Here is a 27,376-nt window from a genome sequence, read left to right as displayed (position 1 = left end):
TTCTTAATACACTGTTAAAGTCAGTTAGATTGTGTAGCATATTAGCTATCCCTTGAAAATTTGGTGGACATTACCAAAAATTCCAAGGGAAAGCTAATATGCTACACAATCTAACTGAGTCTAACAGTATATTAAGAAACATTACAACCAAATAGTATTCAGCTCAGGAAGCCAAGAATGGTTCCATGGGAAGCATTTGTCAATGTAGTTTTTAACATTGCTAGGATAAAGGAGAACAATCCTATGATTATCTCAATTTCTACAGAAGAGACACTGTAAAGTTGAATAAGGATTTATTAAGGTGGGGAAATCTCTTAACAAATTGAAGAAATTAAAAACAGAAAGGAAATTCCTTAACTTAGAAAAGATTATACACCAGAAAACTTAGAGCAAATACTCTGCTAAGGGAAAAATTTGATCCTCACTCCCTGTAAGTGTGAAAGCAAGACCATGCTCTCCCGTCCAGGACTGCCCTTTAGCATAGTTCTGAAGGGTTCAGCCAACAGTGCAAGAATTTTTTTTTGTAAAGAGCAGAAGAGTGAGAAGGGAAAAGCTTAAAAGGTCATAATTTGCAGGCTATAGGATCATCTATAATAAAAAACCAAATGGAGTTTATAAAGATCATCGAAGACTAGAAAAACTTATCAAAACTCATTTATAGCATTTCCCTTTACCATCAAAAGTCAGCAAAAGAATAATAAGATGATGATTCACAATAGTGACAAAAATTATATTGTATATAGGAATTAAATTAAAGAATACTTAAGACAGAGGCTGGATGCAGTGGCTCACGCCTGTAATCCCAGCCCTTTGGGAGACCAAGGCGGGCAGATCATTTGTGGCCAAGAGTTCAAGACCAGCCTGGTCAACATGATGAAATCCAGTGTCTACTAAAAATACAAAATTAGCCAGCCATGGTGATGTATTAGCTGGCTAATAATACAAAATTCACCAGCTAATACATTAGCCAGCTAATACATGCTAATTTTGTAATAATACAAAATTAGCCAGCTAATACATATATTCCTGTAGTCCCAGCTACTCAGGAGGTTGAGGCGGGAAAATCACTTGAACCCAGGAGGCAGAAGTTGCAGTTAGCCAAGACAAGCCACTGCATTTCAGCCTGGACAACAGAGGGAAACACCATCTCAAAAAAAACAAAAAAAAAAAAGCCGGGCACAGTGGCTCACACCTGTAATCCTAGCACTTTGGGAGACTGAGGCGGGTAGATTGCCTGAGATCAGGAGTTCGAGATGAGCCTGGGCAAGACGGTGAAACCCCGACTCTATTAAAATACAAAAAATTAGCTGGGCATGGTGGCATGCATCTGTATCCCCAGCTACTTGGGAGGCTGAGGCAGGAGAATCGTTTGAACCTGGGAGGCAGAGTTTGCAGTGAGCCGAGATCACACCACTGCACTCCAGCCTGGGTGACAGAGCAAGACAAATTTAAACTCTTTTAAAGGGCATTTTTTTAAAGATCTGAAAAAAGGGACATTTCATGCTTTCAGCTGGATTCGTGTAATATTATAAAGATATCTATTCTTCCTCAAACTGATGTATAAATTTAACGCTACACCAATCAAAATCAATGCCACAATGCCAGGCTGCTTTAGGAATTTGATACACTCATTCTAAAATGTATATGGGGGAATAATGTCCATGCATAGCTAACTATTTTGAAAAACAAGAGCAGGGAAAGACTTGACCTGCTAGATACTAACACTTTCCCTAAAGCCACACTAATTAACAGCATGACGATGGTGCAGTGGCAGCAGCTGCAGTACTGAGCTCAGACACAGGCCCAGGTGTGTTTGGGGCTATGATAAAGGCAGCTCTACAATCACTGAGGGAAGAACAGACTGTCTAGGATGGGGCTGGGAAAACTCACTTGCCACGTGGCAAAAAATAACAGCAGATGTCAAAGCCATGTATAATAGTGGAATCAAGATGGGATCCCACCCAAATTTGGAAGGCTGCATTACAAGTTTAATAGAAGATGATGTAGGAGAATACCTTTGTGCCTTAGGAGTGAAGAGGAACAACTTAAAAATAATCCCCCAAACAGAATAATGAAATAGAAATTAAATATTGATTAATAGCATTGGAACTTAGTAGTTCTTTTCAACCAAGAACCCCAGGACAGAGTTAATATTTTGCACTTATTTAACAAACACTCATATATACTATGTGTGAAGCACTGTTCTGGGTGCTTTAAAATACTGACTGATTCAATATTCTTAGCAACCCCATGAGGTGGGTACCATAAGGTGCTGAGATGCGGAGAGGTTAATCTGCAGGGTCCCATAGGTAATAGGGACAGCCAGAATTCAAACTCGGGCCCCGGGGCATCTTCTCCGATGGCCACTGTTGGCTTTTTTTGGCTTACTGGTGAGTAGGCAGAATGAAAGAGAATTTGTAGAGAAATGTGGGTATTGAAGGGTTAGAAAGGCCAGCTATTTTTAAATCCCAAGCTGTAGGAGATAAGATTTCCTACAACTTGGGATTTAAAATACTTTTAGTGACAAGGGCCCAGTAAACTTCTCAGCTGAATGAAATAACTCAATGCTCCACCAACGATCAGATTAAGGAACTGGTTTTCCTAATAATTTTCTTTTTTAAACTCAAAGTAGTCTCATCAAGTGGACAAAGAGCCACGAGGATGAAGAAAAAAAACAGATCAGGCCTGATAATTACGTCTCGGAAAATATTCTGGGTGTGGCTACTGATGCCACTACAGGAACAATAGCAAGAGATTCTTCCAGAAGGCAGAATCATGGCTGTAATAGTTTTGAGATATGACTCTAAATTTCCTTCTAACAAAAAGTCATTGAATGGCTTTTAAGATTAGGACTAAAAGGCTTCCTCCTCCTTCTCTTAGATCACTCACTCTGGGAAGCGAGTTGCTATCTCATGGGAACACTTAGGCAGTTCCATGGACAGGTTCATATGGGGAGCACCTGGACTTCCTGCCAACAGCCAGACAGTTGCTGAGCCTCCAACCCACAGCCATGTGAGGGAGCCATCTTAGAGGCAGATCCTCCAGCTGCGACCACACCCGCTGCCCTCCAGCCCAGGCGTCAAACAAAAAACAAAAACAAACAAACAAACAAACAAACAAAAACAACTTGACCATTGCCCCTGAAGGATATAACTGATTTAATTTATACTATTAATGATTATGAGTGCCTTTTTTTCAGGAATAAAACTTGCTGTAAGCAAACAACTGCCTCCATTAGTGTCAGGCTTCTTAGCTCCAAAATTAGGTTGTAAAGTCACTGAGCCCAGGGACAGTGTCTTATATTCCATGTCCACAGCATCAAGTCTAGGGCTGGACACATAGCTGATGAAATAACATGAGGCATCCAGGTGCCCAAGTCTGTCATCTGTCATTCAAAAAATATTCAGTGATCTCTTAGGTCAGACTCCCAGGAAACAGACACTTAGGATGGAGGTTTGCCTGCAGAAAGCTTACTGGGGATCAACACCAGCAGAGGACGAGAAAGGAGCAAGGGTGGCAGAGGAAGGAGTTCAGCTTTGATGCAGCCACAGCAAAGGCCACAAACGTCTCCAAAGGAAGCCCTGGAGCTAAGATGGCCATTTAGAGGCTTCCTGTCCCACCTATTGGCCAGGGGATATTTATCGCCCATTGACCAGCCAATGAATGTGGGCTGTCCCCAGGAAGAGGAGGGGGCCTTAAGTGAGGCTCATGACCACTGAGGGCAATTCCTAGCAAGAGCTTCAGTTGAAAGCCTTGAGCTGGCGCTGTCAGCAACACAGAGTTCCATTAGCTGTGGGAATCAATGCTCAGTCCTAAAGGAGGTTGCTGCATAGCATACCACAGAATCCACTAGAATCCCATCTAGGCATCAGGCCCTATATAATACTTGGTAGGTTGAATCATATGAAATTGCTCGTGCTCAACTGGTTTTACCACCAAAATAGGCAATTGTATATGATTTGATCTAATAACACTGCTAAAGTCCACTATATCTTACAGAATACTTACATACAAATCACTGTATTTTATCCTCACATCAACCATGTAAGATAGGTGTTCTTATCAACAGTTCTTTATACCTGAGAAACCTAAGGCCCAAAGAGGCTTTGTCCAGTCCTACATCTGGTAATTTGGGAGCCTGTTTTAGACACCGATTCTGACTTCAAATCCAATGGCCTTTCTTCACATAATAATACATGAAGAAAACAAAATCTGTGGCCTTGAATTTCTTTATCTCATAAATTTTACTGCCACGTGACCTCAAAATGTGAAAATAACAGACAAGCCAAGCATGCATCATATCACCCTTTTTCATAGTTCTGACCAGACCCTTTCAGCCAAAGAAGATTCCATTCCCAGCTGGAAATGCTGTCCTGGGGCAGGAATGCAGAGCGTCTCTCATTGGAATTGCCCATGAGATAAATGCACCCTCCACTCCGCTATCTGTAGAGTCTGCAGTGCTCTTACCACCTCTGTCATGCCCCGGGGAGGCACATTTCCCTGGGGGGGAGAAGAGCCTTCAAACTGCAAAAGTCTGGATTGCAGCTGCTTTGAGAGGTGAATATATACATAACTTCCAATGGCTAAGCAAATGAGCAAACTGCTCCTGGTCCTGGTCTTTCTCAGCTCCTGGTCTAACAGACTGTGTCTGTCCTGCAGCGACACTAGAAAAACCGCAACAGGTGGAGCAGAATTCTTCGGGAAACCCAAGTGGAAAATGCATGAGCTGCACTGTTCATCACAGGTGTTCTCAACTGCCCCAGGACTGCACAACAACCCTGGGGTACACACAACAACCCCCATCTGGGTAAAGCAGAGAGCATACAAGGGTTTTCGGAATCAGTTGGTTGCTAGAGGCTGGATAAAACATTGTTCTGGGGTGCACTGTCTCCTCCACAACGATGAAAAGCATTTTTACCCATGCCAGTAGCTTGGGGTTGGGTCTCAGAGGCCAACAACGAATAAGCTTTTGCCTCCATGATGTCATTGCTTCTGATGTGGAATCTCATTGGCTGAAAGGCTTGTCACTCACTCACCCATGCTTTACAGGGATGGAATTCTGTGAAGTCCAATGTCTTCTCTCCTAATGCGAGGCTCCCTTAATCCCTGGTTGAATTTGGCTGCCGTTTTTCTCTCCTACAGCTCAGTTTTGAATTAAACACACAGCTTGTGACTATCTTGGGCTTTCATGCATTTTATTTTTATCAGCATAAAAGCCCTCAATTAGCAGTTGTTCAAAAACAGTAAATATTTTCTGGACATTAATGCTGCATAACTTTCAGAATCCTGCTGTTGTTTTTATTACTCCCATTTTGTCCGTGGGAAAGGAGACCCTGGAGCAGAAAAATTTCCCAGTCACAGTGATTCTAGGGTGAGAACTCTGAGCTTCAGGATATGGATTTTAAAAGCAGAAAGGAAAAAAAAAGGATCCATACAGGTCTAAGTTGTGGCTCTTCCAGTATCATCTGTGCTGCTGATCCAAAGACTCCCGTTTCATGTTCTGCATTAACTCTGTGGCCTGCTCCCCCACCCAGGCCTGTGCACCCGCTGGGGGCCAGTGTGCAGGACAGTACTGTAGGAGAAGTGTGCTTTAGGGCCAGTTGCATGATCTCGAGCAAGTTAGTATGCCTGTGTGAACTCCAGCTTCCACACTGTAAAATGAGCCTAACAGGATCTCCCTGGCAGAGCAGTGTCCAGGACTAGAGGAGGTCACTTGCCCGTGTCCCCAGCACAAAGTTGGTGCTCAGTAAACAAAGGAACAAAACAGTGCTCACAGAATCAGCTCACATCAGAGTCAGCTCAGAAATGGGAAAGCCTGCCAGCTCGTGGCCCAGGGTGAAGGAGAAATGAAGTCGAGTGCAGCCCTGGCCCCACTGCTCCATACTCACGGTCCGTCAGTGCTCAGGGGGCTGAAATGTGCAAACACAGCACCTCACAGTCTGAGGGAGTACAAACTCTAAGGACAAAGTGACACCATGTCACACTCAGCCTCTGAAGCTCAGCTGAAAATTCTAGAATGTTATCTTTAATACAGTCATCTGGATGCTACCAAGGAGTTTCCATAAGGTCCCCAAGTGCTATAATTAGTCATGCTTTGCTGCAAGGCTGTTTCCAATTTACAGCACTGCTCACACTCAAGCATGCCCTAGCGTTTGGCACGTGTGTATTTGAGTAACTTCAGCCTCTATAAATGTGTCTCTAAGAGGTTTACTACTTGAGAAGCTTAACTCCTTGCTCAGAGTTGACACAGAGATGCTGGCAACCAGCTCAGGGGTTCTCCTCCACGTGAGAGCTGTCCTGAGCACACGAGCTCTGTCACAGCCACCACCAAGCAATGAAATTTTGCCTCTTTTTTTTTTCCACAAATGAGGACTCTGATATTTGGAGACTTTCTGAAGACAACACAAATGCTCAGTGCTGGAACTGCAATTTCAGCTTGGGCCTGTCTGGCTTCTTTTCTGCTATATTACCTCAAATTCAGAGATGGAGCGATAATTGCCCCTTGACGCTATCAACCAGGCTCCCTGGAGAGCACAAATCCCATTTCCAAGCCAGGCTGGGACTGGCTGGAGAGCCACTCAGGGCTCCCCCACTTTGCAGCAATTATGGGTAAACCACGAATTGCAAACAGTTCCCCTTCCATGCTTCTGGCCCTGCCCCTGACATGTGGGTGGTGGCCATGTGCCAACCCGAGGGCCAGCTGGGCGAGCTGCAGTAGCTGGTGTGTCCCCTGGCCTCTCCATCAGCAGCAGGAGGGGGTCCTTTAGATGGTCTGAACCAAGTGTCCCCTCCGTCCTCCTTATCAACTTTGGCTGAATTTTTCCAAGGTCCTCACTCACCTCAGCCCCCAACCCTGAGCCTCCGCTCCTCCTGGCAGGCTCCTGCTGTGCCCAATGTGCTCAGACCCTTCACGGAGCCCTGAGCCTGGCTCTGAAGTCCGTGACTCAGAAGGTAGGTGGACAGCCTTCCTTGGGAAGGAAAGCCTTCCTCAGCACTCTGGTTGACGTAAGTGCCCACCAGGCCCTCCACCTTGATGAGCTGAAGAAGGAAGCCAGGGAGATGCTTCCTGCACCAAGGCATGGGGCATGAGAGGCTCTCGCAGGGCAGGCCCGGCCACAGTGCAGACTTCTCACAACGCATCTGCCCCCATGTTCTCCGGACCCTGAGCAGCTCTCACCTGAACCATTGCCAGGAACGGCCAAGGATTATCATCTCAAACAACCAACCTTCACCCCTTCACTGAGCATCAGCCACGTACCAATGCTGCCTAGGATGTACACCGACCTTCAGCTGGCCCTTTAACCTGAATTTAAGAGAACATGTAGGCCAAGGCAGGAGAATCATTTGACGCCAGGACTTCGAGACCAGCCTGGGCAACATAGCAAGACTCTCATCTCTACAAAAAATTTAGAATATTAGCCAGGCCTGGTGGCACGTGCCTATAGTGCCAGCTACTCAGGAGGCTGAGGCAGGAGAATCACTTGAGTCCAGGAGTTGAAGATGACAGATAGCTATGATTGTGCCACTACACTCCAGCCTGGGTAACAGAGCAAGCCCCTGTCTCTAAAAGAGCGAGAGTGAGAGAAAGAGAGACAGGGAGCATGCAAATCACTAATTGCCTCCCACGGGAGCTCTGCAGCACACCAGGTGAGCTTCCAGGGCAGACTGGTTGAGTGAGCAGCAAATGTCCTCGGACGTTTGGCCGTGGCCCTGCTCCTCCCTCTAGGCAGACATTAGTTTCTGCTGCAGAGAAGAACAACACACAGTGCAAGGTCACTTCATGTTACGGCTTCTCCCAGGACAGAATGTGGCACACTGGGTGCCACAGAAGAACAATCTTTCCCTCCCATCAGTGACAGCATGAATATCAGACATTGATCTTGCCCTCTCCTTGACCAGGTTAATTCAATTCTGTTCTCAATGTTAGCTCCACCTCAGCCTCTGGAAGGAACTTTACTGGGGACTGTTGGATGCAGCCAGCTGGCAATGGAGGTGCCAACAGTCTAGGTCATAACTTTTTTCCTGTGAACGTGCTGCAGTACTTCTTTCCTGGTCAGACTCTTGCTAAAACCACAAGAAATCACTGCCACCTTCAGCATACTGGAATGTGAATGGCACTCTTGTAAAGCCATTTTGCTGAATTCTATACAGTTCTACACCCAATAATTTTAATTCATTACACTCTCAATTCCCCAGCAGCAGAGGCAGCACACACTTGCCCTGTGCCAATGCCATGCTGATGGTTGCCCATTGACAATGTGAATTAAGGATGAACCCCAAGCATCTAAAGATTCTACTCTGTCATCTACAAGTTCTTCCTAAAGAGTTTTCCTTAAACGAGAAAGACTTCAAACACTTTCCAAGTCTCTTGATTGTGGCCCAATGATAAACACAATTCAGGAAGCTGAGGTGGGAAGATTGCTTGAAGTTGGGAGTTTGAGGCTGCAGTTAGCTATAATTGTGCCACTGCACTCCAGCCTGGGCAACAGAGCAAGACCCTACCTCTAAAAAAGAAAAAAAGAAAAGAAAATTAAGTAAAGAAAAGAGCTCTGACTTTTATTCTCACCTCTAATTGGAAACAACAAACAAAGTTTCTATAATGAGTCTGGGTCATTTCCCGTCCTTGTGATGCATAGGTCTAGCGAGGAACATGTTGAGCAGGATAGCTTATCAGACCTAACTCCCTTGTCCCCAGCTCTCTTATCTGACGGAAGCACGCTGCCTAAAGTTGGACATGGTGAAGTCACCAAGTCTAGATATTATCTAGACACAGGGAGTTCTAAGTAATTTATTTCTTTAACAAACATTTACCTAACACTTACTAAGTTCCAGGTCTCATCTAAGCACTTTACATGTGCTAGTTCCTTGAGCCTCAAAGACTCTTATTAGGTAGATTCCATCATTGTCTTCATTTAAAAAATAATGGATCTCCTCTCACCACTCCTTTTCAGTATCATATTAGAAGTCCTCATTAATGCAATAAGAAAATAAAAGGAAATAAAAGGTATAAGAATAAGAAGAAATAAAACTGGTTTTGCTTGCAGATGGCATGATTGTCTATGTAGAAAATCTGAAAGAACAAAAACACAAAAATCTGAAACTAAAAAGTAACTATAGCAAGGTTGCAAGATACAAGATTAATATACAAAAGTCAATTGCTTTCCTATGTCTCAGCAATGAACAAGTGGAATTTGTATTAAAATCATGATACTATTTACAGTAGTGTGAAGCAAGTTTGCTGTGAAAGGGTTATTTGCCCAAGTCCAGTGAGACAGAACACTCACGCACTGTTACAAGTTACACAATCAGGTCTGTTACTCACAGACAGGCAGTAAAAGACAACAGAAGCCTAGGATTCATGACAAGCCAGTCCCCCGAGGCTCAGAAAAGCTGCCCAGGGTGGATGGAGACTCAACTGCACTTGGCCGCACTTGCACCACAGCCAAGGGACCCCAGAAGGCAGCTTACCTTGGGCTTTATACCTTCAGAGGAACACGACATGCTAGGCTAGAGCACTGAAGGCCATACTGCTCTTAGTGGGAACAGGAACGAAGCCTGGCTGTTCCAATCAGCTCCTCCTTATCTCGGCGTGGTGCACTCCCAGCATGTTCTATAGTTATTCTTGAGAACGCCAAACAAGAAAGGGGGAAGAACTGGGTCACTCTGAGGCCACCTGAAAAACTTTCTGGCAGTTCCCTCCCAAATGTAATACTTAGGAACAAATCCATCAATATATGTGCAAGATCTGTCTGACGAAAACTACAAAAACAAAAAATGGAAAAGTGAGGCAAAGAGAGGTTGAGCCACTTGCCTAAGTTCACAAAGCTTCTATCGGGGAATGGGTGGGTCGGTAAGATTTGAAACTGTGGAGCCTGACTCTGATATCCATGCTTATAACCCCACACCACGCGGCCTTGCTGGTGAGGTTTATGGGCGTTTATGCTGTCAATGAAACAAAAAAGTCAAGCTTTTAAAGAGTTAAAGTTAGTTTTATTATATTTAGACGTATTGCTGAGAACTACAGACCAAGGCCTATCGGACTGGCCTGACAGCCGGCTCCAGTACAATATTTCAGTCCACTGCTTATATACAATGGTGGGGGTTCAGTACATGCAAAATTGCATCAGATTTGCTCAGAAGTTACATCGAAGCAGACTCATATCAAAGTCTGGATATAAGAGTACATCTGGTTACAAATTACAGAAGCATAACTACTGGCCCCGTCACTCCTTATCTTATATGGAGGAAAAGGCGAGGACTATGGTCATTTGTCTTTTAAGGAATGTAGTGATTCAAGCAATAGGTGTGGGGAACTGTGTGCTGTATCCTGTTTTGTCTTTAAAGAATCTTTTCAGAGAACTGAACCTCCACAGAGCCAGCGGCTTTGAGTAATTCTGCTGGCAAGCAAAAACTAGTAAACATGGCTTCTTACGTTTGCTACTTTGCATCAAAGTGACCAAGGCGCCAAGGTCTTAGACTCCACCCTGCTCTCCAGTGATTCTAAGCAATTAGGTTTGAGAGCTGGGAAGGACATCTGGATTGGCTCATCAAGCTCAGCACTCCTATTTAATTAATGAGGATGCTGAGGCCTTTAGAAAGGAACTTCCCTGAGGTCACTACATAAGCCACAGACCCAGTTTAGATCCTAGAAAGAGCATATATGCTTCCAGAACACGTGGAACACTTATGAAACCCTTTTACCCGTGAAGGTGGGCTTGGCTATAGTGCACTGACCACCTGCTCTGGAACCTCAACACAACAAGAGTCTACTTCTTGGGTTGGGCACGGTGGCTCACACCTGTAATCCCAGCACTTTGGGAGGCCGAGGTGGGCAGATCACTTGAGGTCAGGACTTCAAGACTAGCCTGGTCAACATGGGGAAACCCCATCTCTACTAAAAATACAATAATTAGCTGGCGTGGTGATGGGCACCTGTAATCCCAGTTACTTGAGAGGCTGAGGCAGGAGAATTGCTTGAACCTGGGAGGCAGAGGTTGCAGTGAGCCAAGATCATGCCATTGCACTCCAGCCTGGGTGACAGAGCAAGACTCCATTTAAAAAAATAAATAAATACTTCTTGATCAAGTGTAATCCAAGTCCAGTGTAGGCAGAGTGCAGAGAGGCGCTCCTCCACATAGGGTACAGGCTGGGTTCCGCTGTCCTCCACCATCTCACCACATCGTTCCTGTTGCTCCAGATGAAGGGATGGAGGTAGGAATGAGTTCAACCCTATAGGTTCTCTGCCCACATCCAATTGGCCAAAGCCCAGTCACATGGTCCCACCTTACTGCAAGGGAGGCTGGGAAATGTAGACTAGGAAAAGTAAACTAAAATGAGAATTGGCAAACACATAACAGTCTACCCTTTATATACATTATCTCATTAAACCTTTGTAGCACTGTAGGGGAGCATTATCCCCATTTGCATAGTTAAGAAAACTGAAGCTAAGGATAATTAAGTAAACTGCCCCAGCTTCACCATATTTGTGGATAGTGGAGTCACAAATAAATTGAAGTCTTGGGGCTGGGTGCGGTGGCTCATACCTGTAATTCCAGCACTTTGGAAGGCCAAGGCAGGTGGATCACTTGCGGCCAGGAGTTCCAGTCCAGCCTGGCCAACATGGTGAAACCCTGTCTCTACTGAAAATACAAAAATTAGCTGGGCATGGTGGTGGGCACCTGTAATCCCAGCTACTCAGGAGGCTGAGGCAGGAGAATCACTTGAACCCCGGGGGCAAAAGTTGCAGTGAGCCAAGATCACAATACTGCACTCCAGCCTGGGTGACAGAGCAAGACTCCATCTCAGTCAATCAATCAATCAATTTGAAGTCTTTAAGTCTCCATAACTCTCTGTTCTTTGTGCTACACCAAATGGGCTCTACATGGATTTCTCAACTCCTATCTTACTGTTCTTTTCCCTACTCCATCTACTATGTAAGAGTAAAGATAGACATATATAGCCTTCCCAGCTGTTGCTATTCTCTCAAATCCTATAAGTGAGAGTATAAATTAGCAAAATGTCTTTGGAGAAAAGCTTGTTAATATATATGAAAATTATAAAAGTGCATATTTTTGAACTAGCAATTATATTTCAAGGAATTTCTCCCACAGATAAATTTTCAAAAATGTAAAATGACATTTTGCATAAAAATATTGATTGAAGTATTGTTTGCAATAGTAAAATAACTGAAAAATAAAGCCAAAAGTCTGAAAAGAGGAGATTCCTAAAATAAATGATGAAACATCCATTTAGTAAAATACAATAAAAACAATGCCCCATTAAAAAAAATGTGAGCTATCTCTGCATGCCAACAAGGAAAATGTATGACGCATGTGCATAAGTGGAAAAAGCAATCACATATCTGAGGTTATCTCATTTGTGCCAAAAAAGAAAGAAGGAAGTACATGCGTATATATGCATAGAAAGTATTTGAAAGCATTCCCAAGAAAGCATTAAAAAATAGACCATCCTGAAGAGTAGCATCAGGAGAAATTCTTACTAACTTTTTTTTTAAGACAGGATCTCACTCTGTCACCCAGACTGGAGCATGGTGGTGTGATCATGGCTCACTGCAGCCTCGTCCTCAGGGGCTCAAGTGATTGTCTCACCTCAGCTTCCCAAGAAGTTAAGACCACAGGTGTATGCCACCATGCCCAGTTAATTTTTTTTTTTAGTAGACATGAAGTGTCACTATGTTTCCCAGGCTGCTCTTGAACTCCTGAGCCCAAGCAGTCTTCCTACTTTGGCCTCCCAAAGTGCTGAGATTACAGGTATGAGCCACTGCACCCAGCCACTTAATAACTTTTGACTATTAATGTTTATAATAAGCACAAATTACTTCTGTAAATGAAAGCACTGTTTTAAACATATGCTATTATGGCCAGCTCTGTAACTGCTTGCAATATTTTGATTAAACCTGATGTCTGACTGTCTTGTAGGTATAATCTGAATATATATAAATTAAATATATAATTTAAATACATATAATTAAATTCACTATTGGAATGAACTTTCCATGTGAGCTTTCTACTTTTCACAATTCCTAAATTAAATAGAATCTCCTTCGCCAGGTATAAATGGGATCCCAGGGCAGGTCTTAGGCAGTGTCAACCAGCACTGCTCATTTGGGCATTTTAGAGTCTGGCCTACCTCAGAGGAAGGAGAAACTGACTAGCCTGACTTGGAGCTGCTGCTGAGTGGCTCCTGAGTCCCATCAGGGATTTGAGACTACCTCTCAGTCCTTGGAGTGTTCAACTGGATGTACAGATGTGTGCTATGACGGGAGAGCTTGGTGAGCTGGAGATATGAAGGCAGGAATCTGTGGAGATGAATGATTTTTGAGTGGATGTCACAGGGAATTGTCCTTGCCTCCACACCCCCATCCTGATGGACTTTGCCAGGTTTGGGCTAGAGGAGGGAAGTTGAGAAAAAGGATAGGAAGAGAAACCCTTTGAGAAAAGCCTCCAAGAAAAGATAAAGGCAGATGCCTGGGCTGTGTCTGGGGACCATCGAGTCTGGGGACCATTGCGTCTAGACCCCTGGGGTGCTGGTTAGCCTGAGGACGCAGGCCCTGGCCCCTCAGATCTCCTCAATCAGAAGCTCTGTGAGTGGGAGACAAGCTTTGCGTGTTAACAGGCACCCCAGATGAGGCTGATGGCTCTGAAACATGCTTCAGCGGAACAGCAGGCAAGTAGTACCTTCAGAGAGTGCCATCTGTGAGCTAATCGTTGTAATGTGGGCAGGAGGAGGGCATTTCCTCACCATTTCAATGTGGCTCCACCACAAATAGAGTGTCTCGCTTTGCCAGGGGCAGACCACCCTCGAGTTAGATGAATTCACCAGGAGAACTCACAAGACCCAGTAGACAGCTGTGCTCAGGGCTGAGATTTATTACAGCAAAAGGGTAGCAAGCACAATCAGCAAAAGGAAGAGGTCAAGGGGAAGCTCAAGAGAGAATCAGGCACAAGATTCCAAGGGTCCTCACCTAGGGGAGTCATTCCCCCAGCAAGGAGTTGTGACAACACATTCAAGATGGGGCCCAACAGGGAAGCCCATTAAAGACTCAATACCCTGCCGAGCAGGGTGGCTCACACCAGTAATCCCAGCACTTTGGGTGGCTAAGGCAGGAGGATCGTTTGAGCCCTGGAGTTCAAGACCAACCTGAGCAACATGGCGAAATCCTATCTCCTGTCTCTGCAAAAAAAACACAAAAATTAACTGGGGGTGGTGGAGTACAACTCGAGTCCCAGCTACTCCAGAGGCTGAGCAGGGAGGATCCTTTGAGCCTGGGAGGTCAAGGCTGCAATAAGACAAGACTGGCCACAGCGCTTGAGACTGGGCAACAGAACAAGGTCCCATCTCAAAAAAAAAGATTCAGAACCCTGAGTGTTTATTGGGGTTTGGTCACACAGCATCTCTGCCTGGCAAATATCCAAATTCCAGAATCTCAGAAGAAAAGAGATGCTCAGCATCAACTGTTCTGTTTGTATAATTTAGGAACAGTGACTCACCCTTATCAGTCAGTTAACGGTGGTACCCCTCCCAAAATCTGTTTCCAGACACCAGCCATAGGCCAACCTTGCAAGCAGGCCTTTCTAAAGAAAGCAGTTTCAGGTCGCCTGTGTTAGCTCTGTTCTTTCTGCTCACTGGTCAAAACAATTACACAAGAGAAAGAAATGAGAGCTATAAAAGGATACACAAAATCACCATTATAGTGGAAACCTGAACAGCATGGGGGTCAGGGGGACCCAGCCCAGTGCAGGTGAGAATCTGAGTATAACTTTTGACTCCTCTAAAACTTAACTTCCAACAGCCTACTGTTGACCAGAAGCCTTAGCAATAGCATAAACAGCCAAGTAACACATATTTTGTATGTTATATGTATTAGATACTGTATTTTTACAATAAAGTAGGCTAAAGAAAAGAAAAATGTTATTAAGAAAGTCATAAGGAAGAGAAAATATATTTGCTATTCATTAAGTGGAGGTGGATAGTCATCAAGTTCTTCATCCTCATGGTCTTCAAGTTGTGGAGGCTGAGGAGGAAGAGGAAGAGGAGGAGGTGGTCTTGCAGAAGAAAATCCAAGTATAGTGGACTCAAGCAGTTCAAACTTAGGTTGTTCAAGGGTCAACTGTATTTTCAGGCAATTTGGTTGTTTACCTGAAAAAAATAAGAGAATCAACTGAAATTGATTAAATTAAATTTACTATGCATACCAAATACATTTAAAATAAATTCTTAAAGGCCGGGCACAGTGGCTCATGCCTATAATCCCAGCACTTTGGGAGGCTGAGGCGGGCAGATCACTTGAAGTCAGGAGTTCAAGACCAGCCTGGCCAACATGGTAAAACCGCGTCTCTCCCAAAAACATAAAAAATTAGCCGGGTGTGGTGGTGCATGCCTGTAATACCAGCTACTCAGGACGCTGAGGCAGGAGAGTCACTTGAACCCAGGAGGCAAAGGTTGCAGTGAGCTGAGATGGTGCCACTCTACTTCAGGCTGGGTGGCAGAGCAAGACTCCATTTCCAAAAAAATATGTATATATATTCTTAGAACAAATGGTTTATAACCCCATCCCAGGTTCTGAAATGCGGAAGGTCCCAGCTGGTGTAACTTTGAATCAAGTTAGAAGTTTTCTTGTTACATGGGCCTGGACATTCTGATGACCTAATTGAGATGAAGTTTCGTGATTAAAAGTCAACAAAAGACCTTTGATTCTCTAAGAGAAACTAAAGAAGCTGTGAGGCCCACGCAGGCACAATCAGCAGAGGCAGTTTTTAAAGCTAGAGAGGTCCATTCCTCAGCCCTTCACCCATACCATCCTTCCTTCAGAGGCCTGTGAAGGGCTCCAGTGATGTGCTCATGTGTCCCCCTATGTTACGGAAAATTTGCAAAAATTGTAGATTTTAACTGCAATCTGTGAAGACTACTCACTCTTATTTTGACTTTAACTTCCTCACACTTCCCATCTTGCCTAGTGGCATTGCAGCAGTGGTCACAGGACCAGTTTCTGCACCCCTGTGGTCAGCAGTAGGAATGGGCAGTAAGACATTCCTGGGAGCCACCCCAGACCAGGACAGCCAGCAGCAACTGACTGCACAGAAGTGACTGCAAACCACTGAATTCAAATTGAATGAGTCCCCAGCTCTCATCAGGGTCCTAAAATGCACTATTCAAAGCCTGCAACTTGACTAAACATTTTTTTAATGTCTCTAAAATGTATTTTCACAGACAGAAATGAGAAACCTGAACACAAATAAAAAGCAAAATGTTTATTCAAAATCGTCTTAAATCTTAAATATACCATTATGACTGTAATTGAAAGATGTTTTGGAACATAATTACATATTCCCCATTTGGACACATATAAAAGGGATTTTCTTTGCTCATCTTTAAGCTTATTTGTTAAGAAAGTAAGAGAAAACCCATATACAAAATTAATGGATTATGAAACATAAGCAACAATTAGAAGCAAACAAATTGATGAAAATTATTTCTTTATCAAAAAGGAAATTGTAACTAAAAGAAATTTCAGGCTGGGCACGGGGGCTCATGTCTGTAATCTCAGGACTTTGGGAGGCCAAGGGGGACGGATCATGAGGTCAGGAGATGGAGACCATCCTGACTAACACGGTGAAAACCCATCTCTACTAAACAATACAAAAAAGAAAAATTAGCCAGGCATGGTGGCATACGTTTGTAGTCCCAGCTACTCAGGAGACTGAGGCAGGAGAATCACTTGAACCCAGGAGGCAGAGGTTGCAGTGGGCTGAGATCATACCACTGCACTCCAGCCTGGGCGACAGACTCCATTAAAAAAAAAAGAAAAGAGAGAGAGAAAGAAAGAGAGAGAGAAATTTGAGACTATACGAAAAGCAATAATTCATTAAATAAGAAGAAATAGCTCTCCAGAAGAAGTAATGGATTATAATTATTAGGCTCTTGTGTTATTTTATAATTCAATTGGTTAAAAAAAAAAAAGAAAAGAAAAGAAAAATGCATCACTGAATTCACTGGAAAAATATTTAAATTTTGTGCTGATTTGACACAATATAATGGCATTGGCATAAATAACATAAAACTCCTAACACATCATACAACTAGAGAGACATCAGTGACAAATTGGCGAATAAGTTCTGCCAAAATAAAATGTAGTTAACATTAGTCACTGCACAAGACAAAAAAAACTTGAACTGACCAGTATAAGGAATTTACTGCTTGAATAAACGTTAAAAGAGAAAAAAATTAATTTTTAATTATTCAAATGCTCACCCAGTGTTCTTATTTCACAAATAAGAATTTCAGTAAGGTGACTGCTTTTAAAATTAATATGGAGAAATAATTAATTCAATAGCTTTCAATAAATACAAATCACAGTTAGAAGATTAAACAGTAATTCCCAATAGAAAAAAGAAAAACTACTTAGAAATAAACTCAACAAGAAACTATTAAGATCTATACGAAATAAAAACTTTAAAATGTTACTACTGGGGCCAGGCGCAGTGGCTTACGCCTGTAATCCCAGAACTCTGGGAGGCCGAGGTGGGCCGATCACCTCAAGTCAGGAGTTCAGAACCAGCCTGGCCAACAGGGTGAAATCCTGTGTCTACTAAAAATACAAAAATTAGCCAGGTGTGATGGGGGACGCCTGTAATCACAGCTACTCAGGAGGCTGAGGCAGAAGAATCACTTGAACCCAGCAGACGGAGGTTGCAGTGAGCCAAGATCACGGCCATTGCACTCCATCGTGGGTGACAGAGCGAGACCCCATCTCAAAAAAAAAAAAAAAGGTAGTTACCACTGGGCACATTAAAAAAATCCTGAGCAAATAATAAGGCATAACATATTAATGGAGTGGGAAATGGGAAACACCATAAATGTCATTTCTCCCTAACTTACTCCATAAGTAAATACCCCATAAATAAACTATCCCAATAAAATAATGAGATTTTTAAACTAGATAAGCTGATCCTAAAATTCATATGTAGACATACACAAGCAAAGTAATCAGGAAACTTCTGAAAAAGAAGAGTAATAATGGGTCATCCTGGACAAACATTTGACATTTCACAACCTAATCGTTGAAATGGTATTGATGAGAAATAGACAGATAAGTGGGACAGAATAAAAAGCCCATAAACACAAGCATAAGTGATAATTTAGTATATGAAAAGGACAGCCCTTCAAATCAGTGCATAAAAGATGGTGTTAGAACAATTGGATAACCATCTGCGGGGGAAATGAAGTTGAATTCACACCTCACATCTTACACCAGGATACATTTAACATGGATTTAAATTTTTAATATAAAAAATTAAATCAAAAGTGTTAGAATGCTTATGGGCTATTTTTAAAATAATCTTGGTATTTAAACAAATCTAAGTACAAAACACAGCAGAAGCCACAAATAAAAAGACTGATCCAATCAACTACATTTTTAAGTTTGTAGGGCAAACCAATATAAATAAATCTAAAAGGCAAATGACAAACTAGAAAATACATTTGCAATTCACGTCACTAGCAGAGAGCTAATTTGGACTAATATACAAAAAATAAAGTAAGAAAAAAAAAAACTCTAACTCAATAGGACAAATTGGAATGTGTGTCCAACATTGGACACATCCACCCGAGGCCCATCTGGCAGTTACTGAAATGTGTCACAGGGGCAAGCAACCAAAGAGAAATAACCATCAGAAAGCAACAGAAACACAAGTGTTTCAGCCCTAATGAAATAGTCTTCCCAAGGCTATTTATACTGCGCCATCTTCAAAAAGTCGCCAGGTACTGGATGACTTCATCTATTTACCTTGATTGAGCACAGGGTCCAAGTCCTGCTTGTGGCAATGGCTGTGGTCCCTGTCCCACACTCACCCCGGAGACAGCCGTGTTCCTGCCTGCAGCCAGGTCTGCCCACCCTCCTCCACTCCACACTCACCTAGGGGAGGAAGGGGCCAGGGAGGCCTGCCGTTTCCGTCAAGACAAACTCCCACCCAGGGTCACAGCGGCAGGTAGCTAGTTTAAATTGTGGTATTTACAACCAAATGAAAGAGGGAAGGAGTCAAGTGGAGATCACTGGAAAGTAAACACTGCAAAACCTCCAAAACCAGAAGCCTGGAGGCACATTTTCTTTGGGAATAGGCCAACTATTTGTTCCTTTGGTGAGTGTGGAGTTTATTTAACTAGAAAAAGAAAGCCTGATTTAATTGTGTGCATGCACATGTGTGTACATTTACACACAGAAGGGGGTGGTAACAGGGCTCCTCCAGCTAGTCAGAGTTTCTGCTCTGTTTTTTCAGAAAACAGGCCAACACTGTGAAGTCAAAGTCAATTACTGAACATGGGTGTGTTCTTCCTCTTTATTTGCATTTCTGGAAAGGAAGGGGAGAACGGGCATAAATAACCAGTTAAACGTCTGCTCTGACCTGGTAGGCACTAGGCCAATGGATGTTTAAAGCAACAGCCCTCTCTCTGTAAGAAACACATTTTTATTGCAGCCCAGTACACACACACACACACACACATGCATACACATATTTACACAGAGAGTTCATGAAAATGATGTTAATTATTACTACATGTGAAGCACTCTGATATTTTCTATTTTATTTCTTATGTCTATTTTTTTTTTAATTTTTTAGAGACAGGTTTTTGCTCCATCTCGCAGAATAGTATGCAGTGGTGTGATCATAGCTCACTGCAAACTCAAACTCCTGGGCTCAAGCGATCCTCCTGTGTCAGCCTCCCAAGTAGGCAGGACTACCTGTGTGCGCTGTGTTCCACTACACTCAATTAAATTTTATTTTTTATCGTTTTTTTTTTTTTTTTTTTTTTTTGTAGATACAGAGATCACTGTGCGACCTCTGGTTGTGGGACCCCAACCCACGGAGGCAGGCACCCAGTAGACACGAGGTAGGACGCATGGTGACCGGTACCGACTTTATTGGGATCTCCGGGCGACTCAAGTGGGAAGGGAGAAATCGCGCGCGCTTTCCTTGTGCGGTCGGTTTTATAGGGGCAGAGGGCCTGGGGCGGTGGGAGAGCAGTGGCGGCGGGTGATGATTGGTTAGTCCCGGTTGCCGGGCGGGGAGTTTGCCGAACAGGAAGTTGAGTGGGCAGGAGGTTGATAGGGCATATGGTGATTGGTCAGGATTTGGGCAGGAAGTTTGCTGGGCGGGAGCTAAAGAGGCAGGTGATGATTGGTTAGGTGGTTGCTAGGTGGAAGGGGCTGGAGTTCCTTCAGTCGGGGGCATTGTGCCGAGTCACGTAAGGAAGTTAAGCTCCTTCCATGTGGCTGGGGGGTGGGACCAGAGAGGCCTTCTACCAGACAATCACTATATTATCCAGGCTGGTCTCAAGATCCTCCCACCTCAGCCTCCCAAAGTGCTGGGGTTACAGGCATGCACCACCATGCCCAGCCTGTATCTTTTTTTTTTCTAATTGAGACGAAGTCTTGCTCGGTCACCCAGGCTGGAGTGCTGTGGCACAGTCTCAGCTCACTGCAATCTCTGCCTCCTGGGTTCAAGCAGTTCTCCCAGTCAGCATCCCAAGTAGCTGGCATTACAGGCACACACCACCATGCCTGGCTAATTTTTTGTATTTTTAGTGGAAAAGGGGTTTTGCCTTATCAGCCAGGCTATTCTCGAACTGCTGCCCACAAGGGATCCGTCCCCTCAGCTTCTCAAAGTGCTGGGATTAAAGGTGTGAGCCAACACGCTCAACTAAATTTTTTAATTGTGGTCTAACATATCATAATAAAGTTCACGAATCCCAAATATAGAGCTTGATGGTTTTTTAAGGGCTCTTTATTTTATAACCACTTTATTAAGATATGATTTATGTATTACAAAATTCACCCATTTAAAGTGTACACAGCTCAGTAGATTTTTGTACATTGCCAGAGTTGTACAATTATCACAATCTAATTTAGAACATTTTCATCACCCCATAATGAAATGTTATACTCATTATCTATTCTAAATTTTTTAAAATGTCAGTCATAATGAAATGAAATCTACTTGATTCATGGGTCAGAACTGAGAACTGTAAAATCAGTGCAGCTGTTTCACTGAAGTGTCTCATTTATTCCTCACTAGACCTCAAAAGCAGGTGTTAACTATACCCAGGTCACAGTACCGAGAGGCAGAGAGATACATAACGTGTCCAGGGTCACACACTCATAAGTGACAGAACTGAAAGTCCAAGCCAGTCCTCCAGGTGCCCTTTGGAGTTCTTCCAGTGGCATTGAGACAGCAAGAGCCACTGTCTGTCCCCGGAAGGGTGAATGCGTAGTCACAAAAGCAGGCCCCACACATATCCTCACACTGCTGGGAGCCACTGCCTGTGGTCAGCAGGGTGATCTCAGTGCGCAAAACTGGTTGCAATCAGAAATGCTGCCAGACGACCTGTGCTCAGAGCTCAGCAATGAAATTCATAAGTGGGCTGAGCTGAGGTGACGCTCAGCACAGCAGGATTCGGAAGATGACTTTGAGAAGCAAACTCATAACAAAAGGCCTTCAAGAATAATGCTGCCTCGAATTCTTTTAACGTGGAACAGATGACCACATTTCAGAAGCTACAAACCATCGCAAGGATACATGGATATTTTTATAGCATTAAACTATTGTTATCAAGTGAAACTTACAGCAATTTCAATGACATGCCTCCAAAATTCCTACAGAACAATTGTACAGCATGCTGTAGTGAAGTGCAGATGAAAAGTTCACGTCTTCTCTCACATCCCAACCCCTCAAGTGGTGGAAAGGGGTGCGTATGCATGTGTGCAGTGTGTTTGCATATATATGTTTATGTACAGATGGGTATGTTTATGTGTGTATGTAGAGTGTGTTAATGTATATGTGTTTAGTTTGTAAGCACAAGTGTGTCTATGCATATATTTGTGTGCATGTGTGTGCATGTGTGTTTGAGCGTGCATGTTTGTGTATATTTGTGTGCATGCTTGGGTTGTGTTTGTGTAAGTTTGTGTTTGTGTGTGTTTGAGTATATGTGTTTGTGTGTGTTTGAGCATGTGTGCTTGTGTGCGCACGTGTGTGTGCGTGTGCGTGTGCGTGTGTGTGTGTGTGTGTGTGTGTTGCAACAGCAGCCGGGGGTTGCAGGGCAGAGGTTTCGGAATGGTGAAGGCGCTGGCCAGCCTTCCACTGCACATGCTATTTAATATGCATATCTGACTCCCACCACTTGGCTTGTTGGGTGGTAGAGGAGAGTAAAGGTCATCAGGAGAAGACAGTATATTAGAAATGAGTGTTTTTCCTTCCAATCTAGCCCTATCCTGTTTCTACATACCCCTAAGTTAAATCAGGCTCCCCTTAGAGATCTGTTTCCTATTCTGTAAGTAGAATGTATGTATTTGTTCAACAAGCATTGCCTGAGCCCCTTCAGCTGGAACAGAGAGCACAAACTGTTTCATTTTCTCCCAGAAACTCCCTATTGGTCAGCATCTAGCATCCTGTCTGAGATGTTCATGAACATACACTACCAATTTGGATGCTGGGGAAGAGCTGGAGTTTGCCCAAGAGCCGTGCCAAAGAACCAGAAACCCTACTCCCAATCTGAACACAGCTGTGACTTGGACTCACGTAAGCTGACATCGCTCTATCGCCCAATCAAAGCCAGGATTGGGGCCCTGTGGAACAGCAGGGCGGTAGGCGCAGAGCAGTGGAGCAAGCATCTGTGGGGCAGGGTGAGCGCCTCGCCGGAGCTGGGTGCGGCTTTGTCATCTACTATCCTAGGATAGGCTTGACTTGTTTCACGGCCTCCTTCACAGCTCCGGGGCCTCCCTCTGTAAGATGCAGGGCAAGGTTAAGGGGTGCGGATTGATCCCAAAACAGAACAGAGCTGGTCTTGACAGAGGGTGGACTTCCCTAGAGCACAGGATGTTGACACTGAAAAGCAGTCACAGGGCAGGGGTGCAGTTCAGGGCAGCTGGGCCCAGGTCAGCAGCAGCTCATGACCAGCGTCCTCAGCAGCCTCTGATCCCAGTGACTGCATGACCAGTCTCCCCTAGGAAATGGGTTCCTCTGAACTTTTCAAAGGTATGAAGGAGAGCCTCCCTTTTTATGAGTTCTGCTGCAAGCAGAGGAAGTGACTGTGTGCAGAGAGAGCAATTAGAGGCAAAGGTTGGCAAGGTGCTCTCTGGCCGGGCGTGCTGCAGCCTGCCAGGGATGGACTGGGTGGGGCCAAGGCTCTAGTGCTCTCCTGTGGAATCTGGGTGGGAGAGGGTCTCCTGGACAAAGGCAGGAAGCCACTCCAAGGCATCCCCATTTGGGATAAGTCCACTTTGACCCCGCTAGCCGCAGTACTCTGGAAGACAGAGGCTTGGTCCAGCTCCCCATTCATTAGGCGTTGTGAGAAACCTCTAAGCAGCACCAACATCAATTCTGGTGGTGGGACATGGTTAGTTCATTTTTCCCCCAGCAAGGCTGCGTCGCCAAGGGCCCTATCACATCCTAAAGCCACATTGCTTTCCTGCAGGGATCTGGCCCGAGATTCACACACGATGTGATACATCCCACCAGGTGGACACCCCTTCCAGTTGCCCAGGACTGAGTGTCCTCCTAGGAGGCAGGACTTTCAGGGCTAAAACCCAGCAAACCAGTCACCCAACCCACATGACCCTTATCCCCCCACAGAGAGACACAGGCCTTCAAAGGAAACAAACTAAGCTACCCCTGTGGACAGAAGGCCTCTAGACCAGCCCTCCAGGTGCAAGACAGACCCAGAAGCATTTGAAGATTAGAGGTATGGAGCCTTCCAGACCTGTCCCCGACCAAACCACTGGTGCCAAGCCAGGCCTGGATGGTCCCCCAAGCCAGACTGAGCTGAGCCTGGGCACTGAGCCCCTTTCTCCTCTAAGCCAGCTGAGGTTGTGTCCCCGTCCCACCGACCCACCTCTCTGGGGTCCCAGGTCCCTACAGCAACCCTTCTCCCAGCTGCCCAGGTAGGTGCTTAGGTATGGTGGGTATGTACACTACCCACGGTGATGTCCACATGGCACTGCCAGTTCTGTGCATTGGGCTATAAAGAATACTCTCGTGGAGTTTATTTTTGTGATGTCTCTCAGCCCTGGTCAGGTGGAGTGGGGTAGTGGGTGGGTGCAGTGTGAGCTAATTATGGCTGATTTTGCTCCTGCTGACCAAGAGACTAGATGAGGTTCACAGAGTGCATCTGAAAAGCTGAGGGGAAGTGGAATGGCATTTCCAATGGCCTTTTCATCCTATGGGTGCCCCAGCCTCCCCTCTGGGTATCCCAGCCCTATGCAAACAGAGGCTTCCTCGTACCTGCAGGCATTGGTCTCAGGCCTGGGAAATGAAGAGCAGAGAGAAAAAGTGAGTCGGAAGGGAGAAGAAAAGGTGGTGGATGGGTAAGGAGAGAGACGAGAGGGGGCCCCCGAAGTCGCCTCGGTGCCCCGAGTAATGATGCTTCCCATTTCCCAAGTACCCCAGCGGCTAAGAGCTCTGCATCTATCAGCCACATGCTGACTCCCCAACATCTCTAGGGGCCAGGCTGGGTTGTGCCCCTTTTTTAAGTAAAAAGAAGCTGCCTCAGGGAAGTTGAGCAATGTGCCCACAGTAACACAGCTGTCAGTCTCACCACAGGGAGATGTGACTGCAAAGCTCTCAGCAGCAATAAGATACAGGTTTCTGTCTTTTAAACTTGTTTGCAGAAGTACACGGTGAATCTCCATGCCAAGGAAGCTTTCTATCCTCCTAAGCTGAAAGATCTGCAGGCACTGAGCTCATTAGCAGAAGCACCTGGATAGTCAGAACCCCTCGCCTGAAAGCTGGGAACGGCTGACGCGCGCCCCCTGCCGGCTGTTCTGAAAACAATCAAATAACGTGGGGCTGGCGGCCTGGACAGGGAGGCTTCACAAAGAAACGAGAAAACGGCGGCCATGCTGAGACTGTGCTGGGCTTGGAATACGCAGTTCTGGAGACCAGAGAGAAAAGACAGGAGCAATTCAAAACGGCCGGTTCCCTAAAGGAATGTTTGAGAGAGTGGTTCTGAAATACAAATGGTCTTTCAGCTTGAAAATGTGCAATGGCTGGTAGATTCAGAGAGCCTGAATTCAGAACACAAAGAAAAGGCGAGAAATGAGATGTCATCCTTGACTAAAAATAGAAACAATCACAAAAGCCATACATGGACAGACATATAGAAGATGTTGACGAAAACAATATTTGAGTGCTTATTAGGGGCCAAGCACCATTCTAAGAGCTTTACCTTTATGGTCTCATCTAATCGTCATAATGATCCTATGAAATAATATTAATTTATCAGATGTGGAAAGTAGGGCGTACAGATGTAAAGCAACTTGTGCAAGGCCAAACAGCTAGAAAATAGCAGAGCTGGGAAAGATACAGCAAACAAAAGGCAGGTGGAAAATGGATTACAGGTTGCTCTTATCCGAGGTGTTTGCCGCCAGTGCAGTGGCGTGTGGCCGTAACCCCAGCTCCTTGAGCGGCTGGGCTCAGGAGTTTGAATCCAGCCTGGGCAACAGAGCTAGACCCCCCCACCCCACCCATCTCTAAAAAACAAACAAACAAAAAAATGCCAGGCATCGTGGCTCACACCTGTTATCCCAACGCTTTAGAAGGCCAAGGTGGGAAGATCACTTGAGCCCCAGAGTTCAAGACTGGCTTGGACAACATAGCAAGATCTCCCCAACCCACATATCTAAAAAAAATTTTTTTAAAAATTAGCCAGGCATGGTGGTGCACCTGCAGCCCCAGCTACGCAGGAGACTGAGGCAGGAGGATCGCTTGACCCCAGGAAGTTGAGGCTGCGGTGATCATGCCACTGCATTCAGTCTTGGGGACTGAGTGAGACCCTGTCTGAAAAATAAATAAATAAATATGCTTGGGACCAGAAATATTTCTAATTTGAGATTTTTTTAAATATATGAGATATATTCCAAAGTCAAAATTTTTAAAAAGATATGTAATGAGGTATGTTGAAGATGGAACCCAAGTCTAAAGACAAAATTTGTTTATGCTTTACATATTAATTCTTATAAACACAGCCTCCAGGTAATTTTATACAATATTTTAATAACGTTGTGCCTGGCTGAGCACAGTGGTTCATGCCTGTAATCCCAGCACATGGCTGGGCACAGTGGTTCATGCCTGTAATCCCAGCACTTTGGGAGGCCAAGGCAGGTGATCATGAGATCAAGAGATCGAGACCATTCTGGCCAACATGATGAAACCCCATCTCTACTAAAAATACAAAAATTAGCTGGGCATGGTAGCACACACCTGTAATCCCAGCCACTGGGGAGGCTGAGGCAGGAGAATAGCTTGAACCAGGGAGTCAGAGGTTACTGTGAGCAAAGATCATGCCACTGTACTCCAGTCTGGCAACAGAGGGAGACCCTGTCTTAATAAATAAATAAATAAATAAATAAAAATAATGTTGCGCCTGACGTAAAGTCTTGAATACTTTTTGACTGTGATTTGTCACATGATGTTAAGTGCGGAATTCGCTACTTGTGGCATGATATTGCTGATCAGAAAGCTTTGGATTTTAAAGCATTTTTGATTTTGGATTTTCGGATTAGGGATACTCCACCTGCCTATACTGCGGGCACAAATATGCTGCCTTCGGCGTGTGGGAAGTGATGTGGTTTCCAGGAGTGATGAGGTATTTGAGCTGCCTGTTGCTCCTTTTTTATTCCCATTCCCCTTGGAATCAAAACAAACAAACCAGCCAAGCATTTGTAAGGCTGATGGCTGAGGTTGTTGTGTCTGGCCACAGTGAAGAAGCCCAGCCAACTCCCACTCCCAGAGCAGGAATTTCTGACCCCTGCACCATGAAAAAACATCACCTCACCTCCTGAGCTGAGTAGCCACAGAGACAAAGAGGGTAAGGAAGGGAAAGAACCTTAGGCTTGGGGCTATTTCCTATACTTGTGGTTTTTAAAAGGAACTGGCATTCCTAGGCAGGCAAGAATGCAAATTGGCCAAGGTACAGAGACACCTGAATCCTGTGCTCAGACCCCAGGAGCCGCTGGCAGGTCCTATTTCCCACTTCGTTTTCTGCTGTAAGACGCCATTGTCACCGCTTGCCTAACAGAAGTGGGTGAGTGAAGGGGCAACGTTCCCTACTGTTGACCTCGGTGTGGCTCTAGTTCCTCCATGCCTGCTGGAGTATGGAGCTGAAGAGATGGACGGAAATCACTGTGCGGCTTTTGGAGTCGATGGCGGGTGTTCCTGCATTATGGAGGGGTTCTGAAGACTCCTTGGACCCCAAGTTTCCACCCCAGTTAGAGGGATGAATTGATAAACCAGGGGTGGCTGCAGGGGGTAAGTTTCAACCTCAACACTGAAAATCGGCCTGGGGATCTTGGCAGGGCTTTAGCCCT

The 27,376-nt window shown here is 44.7% G+C and overlaps 1 long non-coding RNA gene across 2 annotated transcripts; it reads left to right on the top strand.

Moving 5' to 3' along the window:
* Positions 1-18,852: 18,852 nt before the first annotated feature.
* LOC116526114 lies at positions 18,853-25,529 on the top strand. 2 transcript variants are annotated; one of them, XR_004257975.1, is made up of 4 exons: positions 18,853-19,157; positions 22,434-22,592; positions 23,646-23,754; positions 24,680-25,529. It is a non-coding gene; the product is annotated as an uncharacterized LOC116526114 (long non-coding RNA). The 2 variants fall into 2 exon arrangements; XR_004257976.1 differs by lacking the exon at positions 18,853-19,157 and adding an exon at positions 20,913-21,716.
* Positions 25,530-27,376: the final 1,847 nt, after the last annotated feature.

The sequence above is a fragment of the Sapajus apella genome, unplaced genomic scaffold (assembly GCF_009761245.1).
Source record: "Sapajus apella isolate SASKATOON/1434 unplaced genomic scaffold, GSC_monkey_1.0 scaffold49, whole genome shotgun sequence".
Taxonomy (NCBI): domain Eukaryota; kingdom Metazoa; phylum Chordata; class Mammalia; order Primates; family Cebidae; genus Sapajus; species Sapajus apella.
Note: the sequence above shows the minus strand (reverse complement) of the source record. Positions and strands in the feature narration are given on the sequence as shown.